Raw genomic sequence first — 20458 nt, forward strand, 5'->3', positions numbered from 1 at the left:
CAAAGAGGAAACACATATACACTCAGTTGGGTATATAATTCTATCTTACCCTACAGGAAAGTAGGAGGGGAAAGGGATAAGAGAAGAGGAGGTGAGAGTAGGGAGAGCAGATTCAGGGAGGGGTAATCAGAAGTAAAACACCTTTGAGGAAGGGCAGGGTGAAAGGGCATGGAGTACTTGAACCTTAGTTTCATTGGAATTGACTCAAAGAGGGAATAACATACACATTCAATTGAGTATAGAAATCTTTCTTACCCTACAGAAAAGTAGGAGTGGAAGGGGATAAGAGAAGTGGGGAATGCTCATAGAAAGGAGGGTGGATTTGGGGAGGCAGTAGTCAGAAACAAAACACTTTTGAGGAGGTACAGGATGAAAGGAGAGAGAGAGAATAGAATAAAAAGGGGGAGAAATAAGATGGAGGACATACAGTTAACAGTCATAACTATGAAAAAAATCTTTGAAGCAAGTTTCTCTGGTAAAGGCCTCATCTCTCAAATATATAGAAAAAAATGTCAAATTTATAAAAGTAAGCACTATTCCCCAGTTGACAGATGGTCAGCAAATATGATCAGTTTTCAGATAAAAAAATCAAAGTTATCTACAGCCATATGAAAACAATTCTCTAAATCACTACTTAGTGGAAAAATGCAAATTAAAACAATTCTGAGGTACTATTTCACACACATTAGGCTAATAGGACAGAAAAGGAGAATGACAAATATTGGAAGGGATGTGGGAAAATTGAGACACTAAGGTACTCTTAGTGGAGTTATGAACTGATTCAACCATTATGGAGAGCAATTTGGAGCTATGCCTAAATGTAGCTCTTTTCTTGTGGCATTAGAACTGGAAATTGAGGGGCTGCCCATCAATTAGAGAATGGCTATGTGGTCTATGAGTGTGATATAAGAAATGTTGTGATATAAGAAATGATGAGATAGATGCTGTCTGAAAAACCTGAAGAGACTTGCATGAACTGATGCAGAATGAAATGAATAGAGCCAAAACATTGTACACAATAACAGCAATATTGTAAGATGATCAACTATGGATGACTTAGCTATTCTCCACAATACAATGATCCAAGACAACTCTGAAGTACTTATGATGAAAAATGTTATCCATCCCCAGAGAAAGAACTGATGGTGTCTGAATGCAGAATGAGTATACTATTTTTTACTTTATTTTTCTTAGATTTTTATTTTGATCCATATTTTCTTTTATAGCATGACTACTATGGAAATGTTTTGCATGACAACACATCTATTACCTATATCAAATTGTTTCCTTTCTCAATGAAGGGAGTGTGGTGTGGTGGCAGAGAGAGAATTTAGAATTCAGTTTTAAAAACAAATGGAAAATTGGGGGGTTTACATGTAATAGGGAAAAATAAAATACTAAATTAAAAAAAAAGAAATTAGTAAAAAAAGAATGGACAACATAAATCTTTTTTAGATGTCATATATGTTATTATTGTTCTTAAGTGAGGAAGAGACATATTTCTATGGCTTATTTATAGTTGTGTATTGATGGTCAAGTATGTACATATATATATGTGTATATATGTGTATGCGTGTATATATATATAAAGTTTTATTTATATGTATGTGTGTATATATAGCATATATATGTATGTATATATGTATATATATGTATACACACACACACACACACACACATATATATATAGCTTTTATTTAACATTTTGAGTTGCAATTATATCCCTGCTTCCCTCTGTGCATTCCCTCCTTGAAAAGTTAAGCAATCATGTATAGGTTATGTGCAATTCTGTAAAATATTTCCATATTTGTCATTTTGTATTAGAAGACTTGAATTAAAAAACAATGAAAGAAAGAAAGTGAAAGATAGCATGCTTCAGTCTGTATTCAAACAGTATCAGTTCTTTCTCTGGAGGCAGATAATATGCTTCATCATTAGTCGTTTGGGATTATCTTGGATCATTGTATAGCTGACAATAGCTAAGTCATTCACAGTTCTCCATCGACCAATATTATTACTGTGCACAATGTTCTCCTGGTTCTGTTCACTGCACTATGTATCAGTTCATGTAAGTCTTTCCATGTTTTTCTTAAATGACCCTGCTTGTCATTTTTTATAGTACTATAGTATTCTATCACAATCATATACCACAGCTTGCTTAGCATATGCATATAGATGTATATATTTGGGGGTGATGTGTATACACACACACACACACACATATATGTGTATATATTATATACATATAGTGCAGCATTTTATAAGCTTGTTCTATAATAGGCACTGTACTAAGTGCTAGGGATGCAAATACAAAAGAAAAATAGCTTCTGCTCTCAAGGAGTTCAAATTATAGAGGAAGGAAAATAATACACAAAAGGGATCTGAAAAGCAGAGGCTGCGTGTAAGAATTACCCAAGGGGGCAGGTGGAGGGGAGTTTGGAGCCTCATAGCCTTGTCTGTGTTTGAAGAGAACATGGTCCTTGGTATGGATGCTTCCTCAATATAGATTTGGAAGGAATCCCAGAAATTTAAAGGAAATGACATAGGGATTGAGGTATTATCTCAATTCCCTTATTTTGATGACATTTTAATATACTTCTGTTTTCCTTACTAAGTTTAATTGATCCTAAAGGACTACTGCCAAATTTAATCTAGACTAAAAGTGTGTCTTTATCCAAAATCCCTGTCAATGAAGTGAAAGTGATAGGAATAATATGTCCACATCAGGTCCTTAGGTTTTTGTTTATCACAAGTTCCATAATGAAGTGGATATGTTTAATATTTGTCCTAGTCTTACATTTTTCATGTTATATGTGGGCATTCAATTTTAAGAAGTTATATCCATTGCCTACATTGGAGGAAGATTATTAAGTTAATCATCATCATCACAGTCTTATGGTAGATTAGATGCTAATGTACTAAAAATTAACATCTCAATCTCCTTCCTTGTAAACATAAAAGTTTGTGCTATGTTGTGTTTTATAGTTTATCTAGCCAAGCCCTATACTTTTGCAGATGAGAAAATTGAGGACCGGAATGGCTAAGTGATTTGCCTAAGATCACTCAGGTAAGAAAAGATTGATCTATGGTCCTTGATCTATTAATACCAGGTTCCGTACACCTATGTGTTTATCACTTCACTATTTTGGAAACCAGGGTGCATTTAGGGAGGACCAGCACCTCTAGTGAGAGAGCTTCCTTTTCAGGGCTGCTCACCCACATTTAGTGTCCAACTTCACCCAACTCCAACATGTGGCTCCAAGAAGCTTCGCATGCACAGTGGTCACACAGAGTAAAACCATCTCATCAGATAGACTAAACCAAGTTGAGAGTAACCAATAGGCCTCAAACCCATAAGTGAGTTAGATAGGGGATTATCTACACTAAGCATGTGAAGACTTCCCCTGGTGGAATGTATGGATGAGAATAATTTGTTCTGATAGTCATGAAGGTGGCATGACTGAAAACATCTGAACAGCAATAACATGGAAGGGTTTTTTTTGGGGGGAGGGGTTTACCAATTTGGAAAACTTCTCAAGTATTTTGATATTTTGGCTGTGTTTCGTTCATTTATTTTAATTAACAGAACTGAGCCTTATTATGTAATCTGGAAGATTTAGAGATTCTCACTTAAACTTTCAAAAGGAGTCTCCTCTCTACCAATTAACTACACAAAAATAACATAATAATTATCCAATCGCCATGAACACTATCTTAGACAGTGTTATGCAAAATAAGTGCTGAATAATTTTTTTGTTTTACTTATGTGCAGAAGTACTGTGCTAAGTATTGGGCCTGTAAAGTCAAAAATGAAATAATTGCTGTCTTCAGGTAGTTTACATTCTACTCTATTTTTGGATTATTTTTGAAAACTTGATATATTCCCACATTCCAGAAAATATATACATATATATGCATGTGTGTATAATGTTCATATACATGTATACACACATGCATATATGTACACATATACATTTGTATGTGTAATGTGTGTGTGTATATGTGTGTGTATATGTATGTGTATATATTTATGTGTGTGTGTATATACATATAGTGATTGTGTCATTTTAAGCCTTGGAAATCTCTCAGGTGCATGTTAAAGCACTTCAGATAAGGAATAACAGACACTTCCTGTGGTTGTATAAAAACTATTATTACAATACCTGGATATAGTGCTATCCATTATAGTCATTTAGGTAGCAATATCTACTAGTCTGCTTTCAAAATAGATCATAATTAGTGCTATATTTAGCATTCTACAGCAATCTACATGTGCTACTCAAAAAAATGGGCCATAACATTTGGTTTATAAAAGACTTTGTTGTTATTTATCTTTATAGTCAGACAATATAATGGGCATGAAGGAATAATTTTTTTCATGTTATTTATATGACTTCCACAAAATTGAACTAGCTGAATACTTCAGTTAACCATACAGACAAAAACAGGGAAATGGACTTGTAAAGAGAATTGAGGCAAAACTTTTATTCCCTGATGATGAGAGACTAGAATAATATGAACCATCCCTTGTGTATTATATGTTCCCTTTCTCTCTGTAGTGTGCAAATTATGTATCATAGAAACATAGAACTCAAATTGCCCCCTTAAGGAAAATTTTTTTTTAATTCTTCCATGCCTCTCAGTTTGATTCCAAGCCCCTCTTCCCCTGGAACCAGTCATTCATATTGCTAAAACCACTATAACTACAACATTTCACCATAGATTTATACTATTCTACATTGATTACCTGGGGAATTAAAAGCCATAATTATCAGAAATGTTATTTTGATTCCTAATTTAATTTTTTTTCTTCTAGAATTCATATGGAGTTTTTGAACAATTTTTATTTATTTTTTCAATAGAATTGAATCCCATTAAAATGTCAAATATTTCTTAAGTATTATAAGCAAGATATTGTAAACCAGTTGTGTGCATTTTCCCCTCCTGCAACTACTAGAGTCAAATATTTCCTCAATGTCTACAGTAGATTGTTTAATAACAAAAAAAAAAAGTTTTACACTGAAGATACAATTGAAATGTAAAGACATCTATATCCGTATCTACACACACACACACACACACCACACACACACACACACACGCACACACGATTATATCTAATTAAAGGAACATATACGTTGAATTTATTTTCAAAGGAAATGGTATGAAACTTACACTAACCCTTTTCAGTTAACTCTGAGCAATCCTTTCATAATTTTTCACATTTCAAGAGTCACGAAATGACAGAAGTGATTCTTTCTCAGAAAATGGCTAGGTGGTAGTTCTATATTTCAAAGAGCTTTGCCATTTGTTTGCTGTGTAAAACTGAGAAAGTCAATTATTGTCTTAGAGCAGGCAAAAGGCTCATGATGTAATTCAGGTTTACCCAAACACTTTGAAATTTACACATGAAACAGTTTTTAAAACTCATTAACATGTAGCAGACATCCCTTTCTAGATGCTTCACACAGCGATAACATGCTGTTGAAGAAATGGAACTTGACCCAATAATTATCACCTATTTCATTAGCATACTTGCATGAACAATCCAGTAGAGGCTGCCTACTATTTCAGAGTACCTTTGATCTCTTTTTCACAGATTACTAAGAAGGAAATTCCATTTAGGTTTTACACACAAATGCAAAACAAATAAAAAACATTTTGGTGCACTGAAATTCTAAATATTTCAATTTCTTCTACATTTTGAGGGGAGAGAAAATATATTCACATTAAGAGGAGAAAACAGAGCTGAAGTTAGACTGAAGAGAGAAATATGCAAGAATTAAAATTTTAAATTAAATGTCATTCACATGTTATAGGAAATATATTTCTCAAAAAAGAACATTGAGCACACTTTTTATATGATGGTCTATGTTCAGGAATACTTTAATTTGTCTGTGGAAGGATTACAGAGCTTGAGGCCTGGAACTGCTTTTTGATAAGAATTATCTAGCCTACCTGACAAGTCATGATCTATTTGTGCCTTAATCTGCCACCTGTGTGTGGAGACAACAAATTTTTAAATGGTTTTACTCCTTCAAAACGAAATGCAAAATCCAAGAAATAAAATATCTAAAGTACTCAATGTCTGATAAATAACTAGGGTTTTGGGTAAATTTGGCATCAATGAATGCATTAAATTTAAGTCACCTTTAATTCAATAATCCTGCATTAGGTATTTATTAAGTACATGGTAATGGCCTAGGTACTGGAAAAGATAAGATAAATAAGATTAGCATTTATTTACTGTGTAAAACTGAGGAAGTCAATTATTGTCTCAGAATAGGCAAAAAGCTCACAAAGTAATTCAGGTTTACCCAAACGCCTTAAATGTACACATGGAAGAGTTTTTAAAAACTCATTAACATATAGCAGACATTCCTTTCTAGGTACTTCACACAGTGATAACATGCTATTGAAGAAATTTGACCCAAACATTATTGTTAAAAAATTTCAATAGCTAAGATAATAATCTTGCTAAGATAAATAGAAATCATCTCTGTCCTCACAGAAGTTACAATCTGGTAGGAGTAACGTAATTTCAGTGGTAGAGTACTCTATAAAATGTCAAACTGAAACAAACAAGTATCTGTGTACACAGTAGAAGGTGACATTTCTCAGGATGTTGTTATTCATGGAAAGAATTTTGTTACTCAGAACATATATTTATAGTTGAATAAAAGGGAGGTGTAAATAATAACTTATCTTGCTCTTTCTATTGTTTATTGGTTTTTTTTCAAAAAAGCATTTGCCCCATAAAGAAGAATGCAACTTTCAAGACAATCTTGAAATAAGGTGTTTCCTATACACGTTAAAATTATACAAGATTTTGTAACAAATATGTTAACAGAGCAAACTTTTTTTAATGACCTACTTAATACTGACATCAAAAAAGAAAAAAAAAACAAGCACAAAAGGGATGCTGTATAGAGCCAGAAAAAATAATGGCACATTCTCAAAGAAGAACTGAAGAAGGGAGTCACCTAATTACTGAGATCATCAAGCCATAAAAATAGCTAGAGATGAGCAATTATTCTTTTATAAATGAAAGTGAGAAGATGAAATGAAGATTGATGTCTGTAGTGAACTAAGATTGTCACAGAATGCATACATACACACACACACACTTTATTGAAGAATGACCTTTGTAACTTTAAAAAATCAGAAGATTTACACTTTCCAGTGGTACTGATATCAATTTCCCTGGAGTAGAAATGGCCATCAGGAATGGAGAGAAAAAGACAAATTAATCACACTAGGGAAAGGTTACTTCATTTTGTGTGTGTGTGTGTGTGTGTGTATGAGGCAATTGGGGTTAAGTGACTTGCCTAGGGTCACACAGCTAGTTAAGTGTCAAGTGTCTGAGCTAAGGCTGGATTTGAACTCAGGTCCTCCTGACTCCAGGGCCAGTGCTTTATCCACTATACCACCCAGCTGTCCTGGAAAGGTTACTTCAGAGTCTAGCAGAGAGCTATATCTAAAGGGAACCTCATGGGAATACAACAAAGGGAGAAAAATACTGCCATACAACTAGGAACTCAAAATTAACCATGGCTATGTCTGCTTTCTAAGCTTGAGCCCACTTTCCACTGTGCTCTATATGTATTTGTTAGAGAGTGACAGATTTTTTTCAAATATGTTTTGTACCAACTGATTCCACATTAGTGAATACTACTTTCTATAAGCTTATAGTATAGCTGGATGGTAATCATTGGGGAGCACACACATGCATGGATGGAGTTTGTGAGAAATAGTATTAAGAGTGAATTGCTGATTAATTTATAGAATTAAGAAATGGGAGCAGGCATACCCAGGTATTTGGGCATTCTCCAGGAAAGACCACAATGGCATCAGGGAGTGATGTTTCAATCACATTTTAATAAGTCACAGAGGGTGCAGGCATGAACAGTCAGAGAAAGTACAGAGACAAGAGGTGAAAGATGAAAGAACATAGAGTCAGATGGTGTGGGGAATATTATGGGGTGTTTGAAGAAGTCAGGCAGTGTGGAAAAGAGAATACAGAGGGGGAAAGTGACAGAAAGTAATTCATGTAATCATGAATTAGAGTTGAGAACACTTAACTAAATGGACACATGGAAATGGAAGAGTACTCAGAGACAGGAATTTGAGTTCTTAGCAACACACTTTGGTATTCTGCTGATCTTATTGTGGATGCCCAGAGCTTATCTGAGGTTTACATTTCATAGGACCAAAAGGTCCTCACAGCAAGGGCTAGATTGCCTCCTTTGATTCAGCACATAGTCTCAGTATATAATTTTTTGGTTAATATGTGATAGTTTGCAAATTATGCTCTTTTGGTTTTTGGGACAGACATTACTTCTAATTTCTTCTTTGCAGTCTTACTTCCTGCTCTTGTTAAGGTTATATTGACTATTTACATAATATGCTAACTAGAAGGGGACAGTGGTCAGGATTACCAGAAAAAGATACACTTTTAAGACAACTACCCATAACCCTTCATGATTACCTCTAGTTTCCTGATCAGTACACTGTTGTTGTTATTGTTGTTGCTAGTGGTGTTGTTCATTCCTTCACTTGTGTCCAGCTCTTCATGACCCCATGGACCATTGTGCTTCAGGCCCTTCAAACCCCCACTATCTTGAAATCTGTCTAAGTTCACGTTTGTTGTTTCCATGACCATCTGTCTCATCCTCTGCAATCCTCTTTTCATTTTGCCTTCAATCTTTCCCAACATCAAGGTCTTTTCCATTGAGTCCTATCTTATTATATGGCCAATATAGTTAAGCTTCAGCTTCAGTATTTGACCTTCCAGCAAATAATCTGAATTAATTTAAGTACTGATTGGTTTAATTACTTTGTTGTCCAATGGACTCTCAAAAGTCTTCTCTAGTACCACAAATTGAAAGCTTTGATTCTGTGGTGCGTGGCTTTCCTTGTATTCATTCCAAAGATCACAGCCATACATTGTTACCATAAAAAAAAAAAAAAAACTACAGCTTTAACTATATGGACCTTTATTGGCAAGATGATGTCTCTACTTTTTTTAGAATGCTTACCATAGTTATAGCTTTCCTTCCAAGGAGCAAGCTTCTTTTAATTTCATGGCTACAGTTACTGTCTGCAGTGATCTTTGAGCCCAAGAATATAAAATCTGACACTACTTCCATTTTTTCTCCTTTTATTTGCCAGGCAGCGATGAGACCAGTTGCCAAGATCTTAGTTTTTTGATGTTAAGTTTCAGCCAGCTTATAATTCCTCTTCACTCTCTGCTGTTAGAGTGGTATCATCTCCCAGCAATATTAATTTCAGCTTTTGATTCATCAAGCCTGACATTTCGCATAAACAACCAAATTTGCCTCTGGGGATGGGAGTTGGAAGAAGGACTCCATAAGGATTGCTACAGATAAAGCAAAGGAATTGCACTGGGTGGATCCTGAGATCCCTTCTAGTTTTAAATTTATGTTTGTATATCCTAAATGTTGCATGTAGGAAAATTTGGACTTTCTATGCTGAAAAATTCCAATTTATGATTGAAATAGATAATTTTCCATCTTTCTCACCAACTGAGACAAATTCCATATACACAGAATGGGGAGGGGTGGTTCTAAACTGTAATGGGAAAACTATATCACTGTGAAGACTAAAGTAAGTTACTTAAATAGTCAAACTTTATGAACAGAAAACAAAAACTAGGAAGAGTCAAAATATTTTCTAATTTAGAGCACAAAAAGAACCATCCTCTGTCAGCTAAACAAATACATACATATAGATAAGATATATAAAGTTCATTGATAAAATTTACAGATTTGCTGGACATACATATGTGTTTGGTTTACAAAACTCTTTAAACATCTCAATAATAATAATGCTCATTTATACCACTTTAGGCTTATAAAACACTTTCCCACAACAGCTCTGTGAGATAATGCAATACTTGTCATACCTGTTTTCAGATATGGAAATTTTTTTACAAATGAGGAAATTAAGGCCCAGAGAAGCAAAGGGATTGACAAAATCACATCTGAAGAAAGCTGCCAAGCAAGGATTTGAATTTAGGTTTTTAGTCTCCAAGTTAATCTCTCTGCTTCTCTGTTCTCGAAATGTGGTTTCATTATATATCCAAAATCATTAAGATATATTATTTAACTGGGCACTGTATCATATAAACTCCTTAAGAATATTTTTTCCTTTCATTTATTGTGTTTGTCTCCTCAGAAACTAGCACAGTGACTGACATATCATAGGTGCTTAATAAATACTTTATGATTGAATGATTGATTGAAGCACTCATGATGAGTATAAGCAAAAGGCCTTTTAAGATTATTGCCACTGAGGTACTCATGTTTGGTACTGGAGATGAAGAGATGGAGAAATTATACAAAGAACTCCAACAAGATTCCCTTAACAAACCAATATATATCTTAATACTAACTTGGTGACTTCATTGTGAAAGTGAGAATGGAAGTGCACAGTGGGTTGGTGGAGGGGGAGGAAGGATAGCAAAATTTTGTTGCAAAATATGTATAAGGGTAGAATTTTGATGATTATATTAGTAACTTAAACATAAAAAAAACCCTTCCATTTTTAGATGAGAAAGTTATTTGATCCAATCAATCAGAACAAAATACCAACAGGACATGTAGACCTTGAATCAAAGTCACTGTATAAAATACTTGTTTGTGCCCAAAGGAAGTTATGGAAAAGGAAAGAACTATTTCAGAACGAGATAATGATTTGGGAGGGTCTGGTTTTGAGAATTTGGAGCAAGTATTTCCAGCAGAGATAAAATTGAGGTGTGACGTAGAAAGAGATCCTGAAGGAGAGTCTACAGATATATAGGCATCTCAAAGTAGATGATCTAAACCCAGGGAGTACTATGCCAAAGTTGTTTCTTTATCCAACCTTCCATTCCACAGATACAATATAATCTACTGCTTTGTTTCCTAAAGGTTTCCAATAAACTGAATTTTGCCACAACCACAAAAAGGCCAGCTGTAACCAGAGATGGATATAATTATGTAATTGGATGTATAGACCTAACTCTGCCTAAATGGTGAGAATTTTCAAAACTAGGGTTCAGAGTGGTTTATAATATCATAATGTTGATCTAAAACAAGCTAACTAAAGATGAAAAGGAGAAAACTATATGCACCTTAGGTGCTATTGAAATATTTCCTAGGCTTAGAATGGACTAATGATTGTAATAGATGGTTATATGTAGTTTAGATTTACAGAATGAAAGAGTTCTAAAGCTTATAAGCTGTTCAGAGACCTTAAATATACACACAATTATATATGTTTAAAATTACATAACATTATATATGTGTATATATATACAGATACATACACATATACACATATACGTATATACGTGTGTGTATGAAGTTTTTCTTTCATAAAAGTCAAAAAGTGTTTGACATTACAAGTATCAAACAAACACAGAAAATGAAGTTGACTGTGTCATAATGGATAGAAAAAAAAGGTTACTGATGTGGGAAACAGTTCAGAATCATATTCCTGTATTTTGTGGTCATTTAAAATCCTAGTTCTATCATGATCTGTATGCTATCTCTCTTGGTATTGTGTCATTGCTATTCCTCATGCACAGTGCTCCATTTCCTGTTGTTGTGTCTCTGTATAATCTATCTCACATGCCTTCAATGCACTTCCACCTCATTTCTTCTTTGTAGAATACCTAGCTCCATGTAAAGGTGAGCTTATATCAACTCTTACATGAGGCTTTTTCCAATACCCCAAGATATAGTGTCCTCTGAAATTGTTTTGTCTTTATGTACTTTATCTTCTCTGTTATGTGAACATGTAGTTTCCCTAGATAAAATGTAAGTTTTTTGACTGCCGGGCTTGTTTCATTTTTGTCTTTTGTCTTTTGTACTCTCACTGCCTAACACAAAATAGGTGCTTAATAAATGCTGGTTTACTGTCTACTTGGTCCCTTGATATTCCTCATCATGTTCCAGGATCATTTTGCTGTTTTCTGTCACCTATTATCTGAAACCTCAGCTAGTACTCTTGGAAATATCATCTCTATTCCAGACTATATAAAAGAAATATTAATTCCATAAATAAAATAATAGGTATAATATTAAGGTAAAAAAAAACCCCACAGGAAAATCAATCATAGGATCACAGATGAAGAGTTGGAAGGGGCACTAGGGGTCATCTAATATAATCTTCTCATTTTATAGATAAGAAAACTGAGGCCCATAAAGCCTCAGTTAATTGCCATAGGGTACACAGGTTGTATGTGGAAGACATCGGATTTGAACTCAGATTATCTTATACCAACACTCTCATTACTGGACCATATATTCTATGTACCAAACTTTAAATGTATATAATAATCCAAAGCCTCTAGATCTTTTCCTACAAACTCAATCAATGCACAGTTAAACCATATTGATCATAACACCTCTGCAGTATTGCATGCAGCTCTAGACAACATAGTCTAAGAGGAACATTGACAAACAGGACTGATTGAAGAGAGAGATAATCAAATTCCTCATTTAATAACCTTGCTTCTCTTTCATAATTGGAAAAGAATGAAGTTATAGCTGGGATACTGATGGTGAAATGTTTAGTAGTGTTTGCTACTCTGAATTCTTCTCCTGTCATATTGAAGAATCAGGCTAAACCAATGTGGATGCCTTGGAGATTGTTTTCCTTTCCACCATATCTTTGGAATCATCACACAATACTCAGGTGTCAGAGAGGCCTACTATGTTGGGTTTTTTTTTTTAATTTTCTCCCTGATACTCCAGCCTCACTGCCTCTGCTCTAAAACTGCTCAGTTCTTATTCTCTTTGCTCCCTAAATTTAAAGAATTACTACCCTCTGAGTTTGTACCCAGGCTCCTCTTCCTTTATCTTCTCTCTGTACCCCAACTGATTGCTATCTTTTCCCTCATCTGTGCCTGCAGAGTATGGCTATGCCCTTCTTCCAAGTTCAAGACACCTATTCCAAATTGTATAGCTACTCTCATCTTCTCCATGTAGCTACCATATTTGCTTCTAATCTGCGCCCATGTTTGAGAATATTTGGTCCTGGGATATTCATTAAATAGTAGAGGCAATCTCCATCTTTGTTACACACATATGTGTCATCTGTATCTTCTAGCAAACTTTCTGAAAGCCCATAAAAAAGCAAAGAGCACCGGTAGACTTCCCTCTAGCTTGATTTTGATCCATTAATCAATAGTCTTTGAGTAAGGTTGTTCAACATTCCAAGCATTTACCTAACTCACCTATCATCCAACTCATATCTTACTTTTGTTCATAAGGATAACATGGGTGATTTTGCCTTGAAGAAATCTAAATACTCCATAACAAAGAATATTTTATATAATTGATAACAATACATCATAGAATCAGTGATTTATGTTTTTAGTTCTTTTAACTGTCAAATAGCACAGTTGAACTCACTGATTACTAATCCAAATGGCTGTTAAAATGAATGGGTCAAATTCAGACAATCTAGGAGCCATACATAGAAAAAGGGAGAAAGCAGTTTTTAAAAGTCATAGGCATTGCAAGTAGAGGCAAAAACCTACAAATCCAATAAGAACTTTAATATGTGCCTACTGGGAAATAACGTGTGGTCGTACAACAGTCTTTCCAATAACATCCTACAAAGAGATAAAAATCATCAACCATTACTTCGTCATGTAATAGATAAGGACAAATTCAGTTGTTTTGTTCATAGCATAATATTATGGGGTTATTTTCAGTCTCTAAACTGATATTTAAAATTATTTTGGTAACTGAGTGTAAGATCTATCATTGCTACAAAGCAAAATAAGCAATGTTTCATTGAAATACATTAAAATGTTATTGTGCTTCCAGGTATACCAGAATAATTAATAAATATAGATATGAGTTTTGACTTTTGTATGTTTAGCATTACCCTTAGAAATGTGATATTAGCTCTCAGGTTTATCCTTCCTCTTAAAATAAATTACGTAAACTGCTTCTTCTCATTTCTATTGTCTTGCCCAATTGTAGGAGATAGTTTCTTTTTAAAAGTTTTTGTATTACTGTCAGATGAAAAGCCCATTTCCACTTGACATTAATTTCATATACTCTCCATAATACTTGGACTTGTCTTGTCATTAGGTCAACAGTAAGCTGCCTTGAGTGGAATGTAATTTTCTTTACTACATTCACATTTATCCTTCTCTTGTTTGTCCCCCAGGGACTACAGGTGTCCTCTATTGTCATCTCTCTCTGTTTCTTGTCTCTGTCTGTCTCTGTATCTTTATCTATCTGTGTGTCTGTCTCTGACTCTATCTGTCCTTCATGATTATTTACTGATGGATGAAGTTATTCTTAGCATTCATATGCTGGATCTCTTCGCCTCTTCAAATCAATTGTTTGAATAATTAATATCAGACCAAGTCATAGAGCAGGATGGTATCACCTAAATATGCAGTACAACTCAGAAAAATATACTTGGGCAATTTATGCAAGATTATTTGAAGCCATCTTAATTTAACTAGTAGTGAATATTGAGCTGTTTCCTTGTGGTTTGTGATTCTTATTCTTTTTTTTAAATTTTATTTATATTTTTAGCTCTGAATTCAATCTTACCTTTTGCTTTTCCCCCACCCATTGAAATTATACATATGAAGTCATGCAAAACATATTTCTACATTACCCGTGTTTCAAAAAATAGGCAAGATAAAAAAAAAAAGTTTCAATCTGCACTCTAAAGTTTATCAGTTCTCCATCCAGAGGTGAATAGAATTTTAGATGATAAGTCCTTTAGAGTTAGAGTGGATCATTGTTTTGATCAAAGTTAATAAGTCTTTCACAGTTGATTAATTTTGCAATATTGCTCTTATTATTTAGATTGTTCCCCTGATTCTACTCATTTCATTCAAATCTTCTTAGGTTTTTCTGAAACCATCCTCATTGTAATTTCATACAATATAATAATATTTCATCAACTTCATATACCAGAACTTGTGCAGCTGTTCTCCAACAGATGAGTATTCCTTCAGTTTCCAATTCTTTGCCACATCAGCAACAAAAAAGTTACTGTATTTGTTTCTGTACCAAGAGCCCTTTTTCTTTTTCTTTGATCTCTTTACCATATAAACCTAGTAGTGGTATCACTGGGTCAGTGGATATGCAGAATTTTGTAGTCCTTTGTGCATAACTCCAAATTCTTCTTCAGCGTGGGTAGACCAGTTTAAAAAATATACCTGTTTTCCCACACCTTCCCCAGCATTTGTCATTTTCCTTTTCTCTCATCTTAACTAGTCTGATGGTTGTAAAACAGTGCATTGGAATTGCTTTAATTCAGGGGCAGCTAGGTGGTGCAATGGATAGAGCACTGGTCCTGAAATCAGGAGGACCTGAGTTCAAATCCAGCCTCAGACCAAACACTTGACACTTAGCTGTGTGACCCTAGGCAAGTCACTTAACCCCAATTGCCTAAAAAAAATGCTTTAATTGGTCTTTTTCTATTATGGATGTAGAACATTTTTATATGATTACTGATAGCTATGATTTCCTCTTCTGAAAACTTCCAATTCACATTCTTTGACCATGTATCAGTTGAAGAGTGGTTCCTATTTTTTTTTTACAAATTTGTTTCTTGTTGCTATGTATTTGAGAAATGAGTCCTTTATCAAAGAAACTTGCTGTCATTCCCCCCCAGTTTCCTACTTTTCTTCTAATTTTGGCTGCATTGTTTTGGTCTTTGTGGAAACTTTTAAATTTTATGTAATGAAAATTATTCACTTAACCTCTTGTGAACCTCTGTCTCTTGTCTGGTTATGAAATCTTCTTGTGTCCATAGATCTAACAGATAATTTCTTCAATGATCCCTGAATTTATTTATGATATCACCCTTTATGCCAAATCATATACCTATTTTAAACTTATTTTCATCTATGATATGAGTTGTTGTCCTGTGCCTACTTTCTGCCTGAGAAATTTCCAGTTTTCCCAGCATTTTAAGCAAATAAAAAGTTCTTGCCCTAGTAGCTGAGATCTTTAGATTTATCAAATATGAGGCTACAGTGTTAATTTATTTCTATATATTGTCTTCCTAATCTATTCAAATATCAACCACTCTATTTCTTATCTAGTACCAAACTGTTATGATGATTAATTCTTTGTAATATAGTTTCAGATCTGGTTCTATTGGGCCCTTTACCTTCACATTTTTTTCATTGATTCCTTTATACTCTTGACCTTTTGTTCTGCCAGATGAATTTTGTTATTATTTTTTCTAGCTCTGAAAAGTATTGTTAGTTTGATTGGTATGGCACTGATAAGGTAAATAAAATTTTGGTGGTAGTCGTTTCGATTATATTGAGTAATCAATATTTTTCCAATTACTTAGATATGTCTTTATTGGTATGAAGAGTTTTTGCAGTTTTGTTCATATAGTTCCTGTATGTCTGACATATAATTCCCAAGTATTTTATGCTATTTGAAGTTATTTGAAATAGAATTTAGCTTTTTCTGCTAGGTTTTGTTGGTATGATATGTGAATGCTATTGAGTTGTATGGATTTATTTTATATGCTGCAACTTTGTTAAAGTTCCACCTAATTTCTTAGTTAATTGTCTCCCACACTCCACCTTATTAAAAAAAGACAGATTTATTGCAATAATTAAGCATAGTAAAACAAATCTATGGATATACAAAATATATATTTCTAATTTTGTATTTTGAGTTTTATAAAACACTTTTCTCACAAGAATCCATTGAGATGAATAGTTGTAATATTTCTGTCCTCATTTTGGAGATGTGTAAAGAATTTCAGAAAGATAAAGTGACTTATCTGGACATACATTGAGGCCCTGTCTGAAATAAAATTCTTCTGGGTCTGAGACTCTAATATACTTTGAAATATCTCAGATTACTTCTCACCATAAAGTTCAGCATAACATTAACAAGTGTCAGTTAATAAATTTTAGTATAATTATTTTTTAATTCTTTAAAGAGAAACTCAACAATTATTGTGACACACTGATTATTCACATTATGTTCATCTGTGCTAATAACAGAGAAAACTTTCTTTCATATGCTTCCTTTAGCCAATGGCAGCCTTCCTGTTCAGACAAGTATCTTGAGCCTCTCTTCGTGCCTCTTCTCAGGGCATTTCTACTTTGGGGACTGAAATGTACAAGTGAAAGGACAAGACACATTAACATTCTTCACCAATCTGTATGTGCAGTAGGGCAAGAAATGAAGAGAAAGAGAAGCCCCTAGTCTGTGTCTATATAGTCTGTGGTGTCTGTAGCAGGTCCCAATTCATTTTGTCACTTTTGTTTTGGGAAAGATAGGAGAGGAGGGGAAGAGTGAAAATGTGATTTAACCATTTTGTCTTTCATTTTTCTTTTAAATTTAAGTGGTGTATTTTGATTTTATATTACAAACATTTCTAGATTAACCACCTTGGGGTGGGGGGTGTCTCATATGGAAAAGTTAAAAAAAAGGGATCAAAACATCTGAAATTAATTATAATATTCCACATTCCACAACCAATCTATGTTAAGCATTATTTTAAATTTGCAGAAATCTGTTTTCTTTCCCTGTCACCTCATTGAAAAAAAAAAAAAATAAGTGGGCAGAGCCAAGGTGGCAGAGTAAAAGCCAGGACTTGTTTAAGCTCTCCCTCAAACTCTTTCAAATATCTGTAAAAAATGACTCTAAACAAATTCTAGAGCAGCAAAACCACACAAAGACAGAGTGAAACAAATTTACAGCCCAAGACAACCTGGATGGTTGATGGCAAAGGTCTGCTGTGCTGGGCTGGGAGAGGAGCACTGTTCAGCATGGAGAGTGCAGGCAAAGACAGGCCCCAGCAAACTTGGAGCAGGCCTTAGGGGACTGAATCACTGGCAGCCATAGCAGTTTCCAGACATCTCAACCTACAAATGCCAAAGACAACTTAGAAGGTCAGCAGAAAAGGTCTGGGTCTAGTCCCAGCCCTAGCACAGCCCTAAGGTGGTGGAGGTGGGGGTGGCTGCCTCCTGAGCTTCTGGCCCACAGACCGAGGGGGAATTAAGTGGCTAATCAGAGGGGGATTGTAAGGATCTCTTTGCTGGTGCTGAGGCCAGATTCCTTGCTTTGCCCATGCTTGGATCTGGGTTGCAGTTCTGGGTGACAGTCCTGGGGAAAAAAGGTCGTGAATGACAGGCTTGTGGCAGCAGTGTGGAAGAAATCCTTACAGTTCCAAGGCAGAAAAGAGTGCTTGTGGTCACTCATAGACCAGAGCACAGGCCAGGAAAGGAGTAAGCACCTTGCCCTTGATTGTATCACCTTGGAAGAACTGAAAATTTACAGGTCCCTAGAAGTATCTCTGCAAACAGCTGCACAAAACTCCTGAAGCTTGAGACAGAACACCCTACACACTAGAAGCAGAGCCCTACTTTAACAAAGAGTTAAAAGTCTAGTAATTGTCTGGGAAGATGAGAAAACTACTCAGACTATAGAATTTTACTTTGGCGACTAAGAAGATCAAAACATACAAAGAGAAGACAACAAAACCAAAGCTCCTAAACCCAAAGCCTCCAAGGAAAATATGAATCAGTCTCAGGCCACAGAAGAGCTCAAAAATGGTTTTGAAAAGCAAGTAAAAGAAGGAGAGAAAACATTGGGAAGAGAAATGAGAGTGATGCAAAAAAACCATGAAAAAATGAGTCAACAGTTTGCTAAAGGCGACCCAAGAAAATACTGAAGAAAATAACACCTTAAAAATAGACTAGACCAAGTGGCAAAAGAGGTCCAAAAAGCCAATGGGGAGAAGAATGTCTTCAAAAGCAGAATTGGCCAAATGGAAAAGTAAAAAAGTTCACTGAAGAAAATAATTCCTTAAAAATTAGAGTGGAGCAAATGGAACCTAATGACTATATGAGAAATCAAGTAATTATGAAACAAAACCAAAATAATGAAAAAATAGAAGGCAGTGTAAAATATCTCATTGGAAAAACAACTGACCTAGAAAATACATCCAGGAGAGATAATTTAAAAATTATTGGACTATCTGAAAGCTATGATTAAAAAAAGAGAGACATCATCTTTCAAGAAATTATCAAGGAAAACTGCCCTGATATTCTAAAAGTAGAGGGTAAAATAGAAATTGAAAGAATCTACTGATTACCTCCTTAAATAAATCATAAAAGGAAAACATCTAGGAATATTATAGCCAAATTCCAGAGTTCCCAGGTCAAGGAAAAAATATTGGAAACATCCAGAAGGAAATATTTCAAGTATTGTGGAAACACAGTCAGGATAACACAGGATTTAGCAGCTTCTACATTAAGGGATCAGAGGGCTTGGAATATGATATTCCCAAGGTCAGTGGAGCTAGGATTAAAACCGAGAATCACATACCCAGAAAAACTAAGTAAATCCCTCAGGGGAAAAAAATCTATATTCAATGAAATAGAGGACTTTCAAACATTATTTATGAAAAGACCAGAGCTGAATGGAAAATTTGACTCTCAAATACAAAACTCAAGAGAAGCATGAAAGAGTAAAAAGGAAATATAAGAGAATTATTAAAGTTGAACTGTTTACATTCCTCCATGGAAAGATGATATTTGCAAATCCTGAGACTTTTGCAGTATTAGGGTAGTTGGAGGGGAAAAAAATATGTATATATAAATCGATAGACAGATGGCACAGGGTGAGTTGAAGATAAAGATATGATATCTAAAAAATAAAATTAAGGGGTGAGAGAGAATTTTACTGGGAGAAGGAGAAAGGCAGAGGTAGAATGGGGTAAATTATCTCACATAAAACAAACAAAAAAAGCTTTTACAGTGGAGGGGAAGTGGGGGAAGGTGAGAGGGAATGAGTGAATCTCATTTTCATCAGAACTGGCTTAAGGAAGGAATAACATACACACTCAATTGGGTATGGAAATCTATCTTACCATATAGGAAAATAGGGGGGAAGTGGATAAGAGAGCAGGGGAATGATAGAAAGGAGGGCAGATTGGGGTAGAGGATAATGAGAAGCAAGCACTTCTGAGTATGGACTGGGTCAAAAGAGAGAATAGAATAAAATGAGGGCCAGATAGGATGAAGGGAAACATAGTTTTCCACAACTTGACTACTATGGAAGTGTTTTGCATGACTACACATGTATAACCCATCTCAAGTTGCTTGCCTTCTCTACGAGGGTGAATAGGAAAGGAGGAAGGGAGAAAATTTAGAATGCAAAGTTTTAAAAACAAATGTTAATTTTTTTTTCACATACAACTGGGAAATAAGATATACAAGCAATTGGGTTTAAAAATCTATCCTGCCTTACAGGAAAATAGAAAGGGAAAGGGATAAAAGAAGGGGTGTGAGGTCATATTAGGGGAGGGGATATTCAGAATGCATACCATCTTAGGTGGGAGGACAGATGAGATAGGGACAAAATTTGGAACTCAAAATCTTGTGGAAGTGAATGTTGAGAACTAAAAATAAACAAATTAATAAATGTTTTTA

Source organism: Phascolarctos cinereus, unplaced genomic scaffold, assembly GCF_003287225.1.
Source record: "Phascolarctos cinereus isolate Bilbo 61053 unplaced genomic scaffold, phaCin_HiC Scaffold_7;HRSCAF=346, whole genome shotgun sequence".
Lineage (NCBI taxonomy): Eukaryota > Metazoa > Chordata > Mammalia > Diprotodontia > Phascolarctidae > Phascolarctos > Phascolarctos cinereus.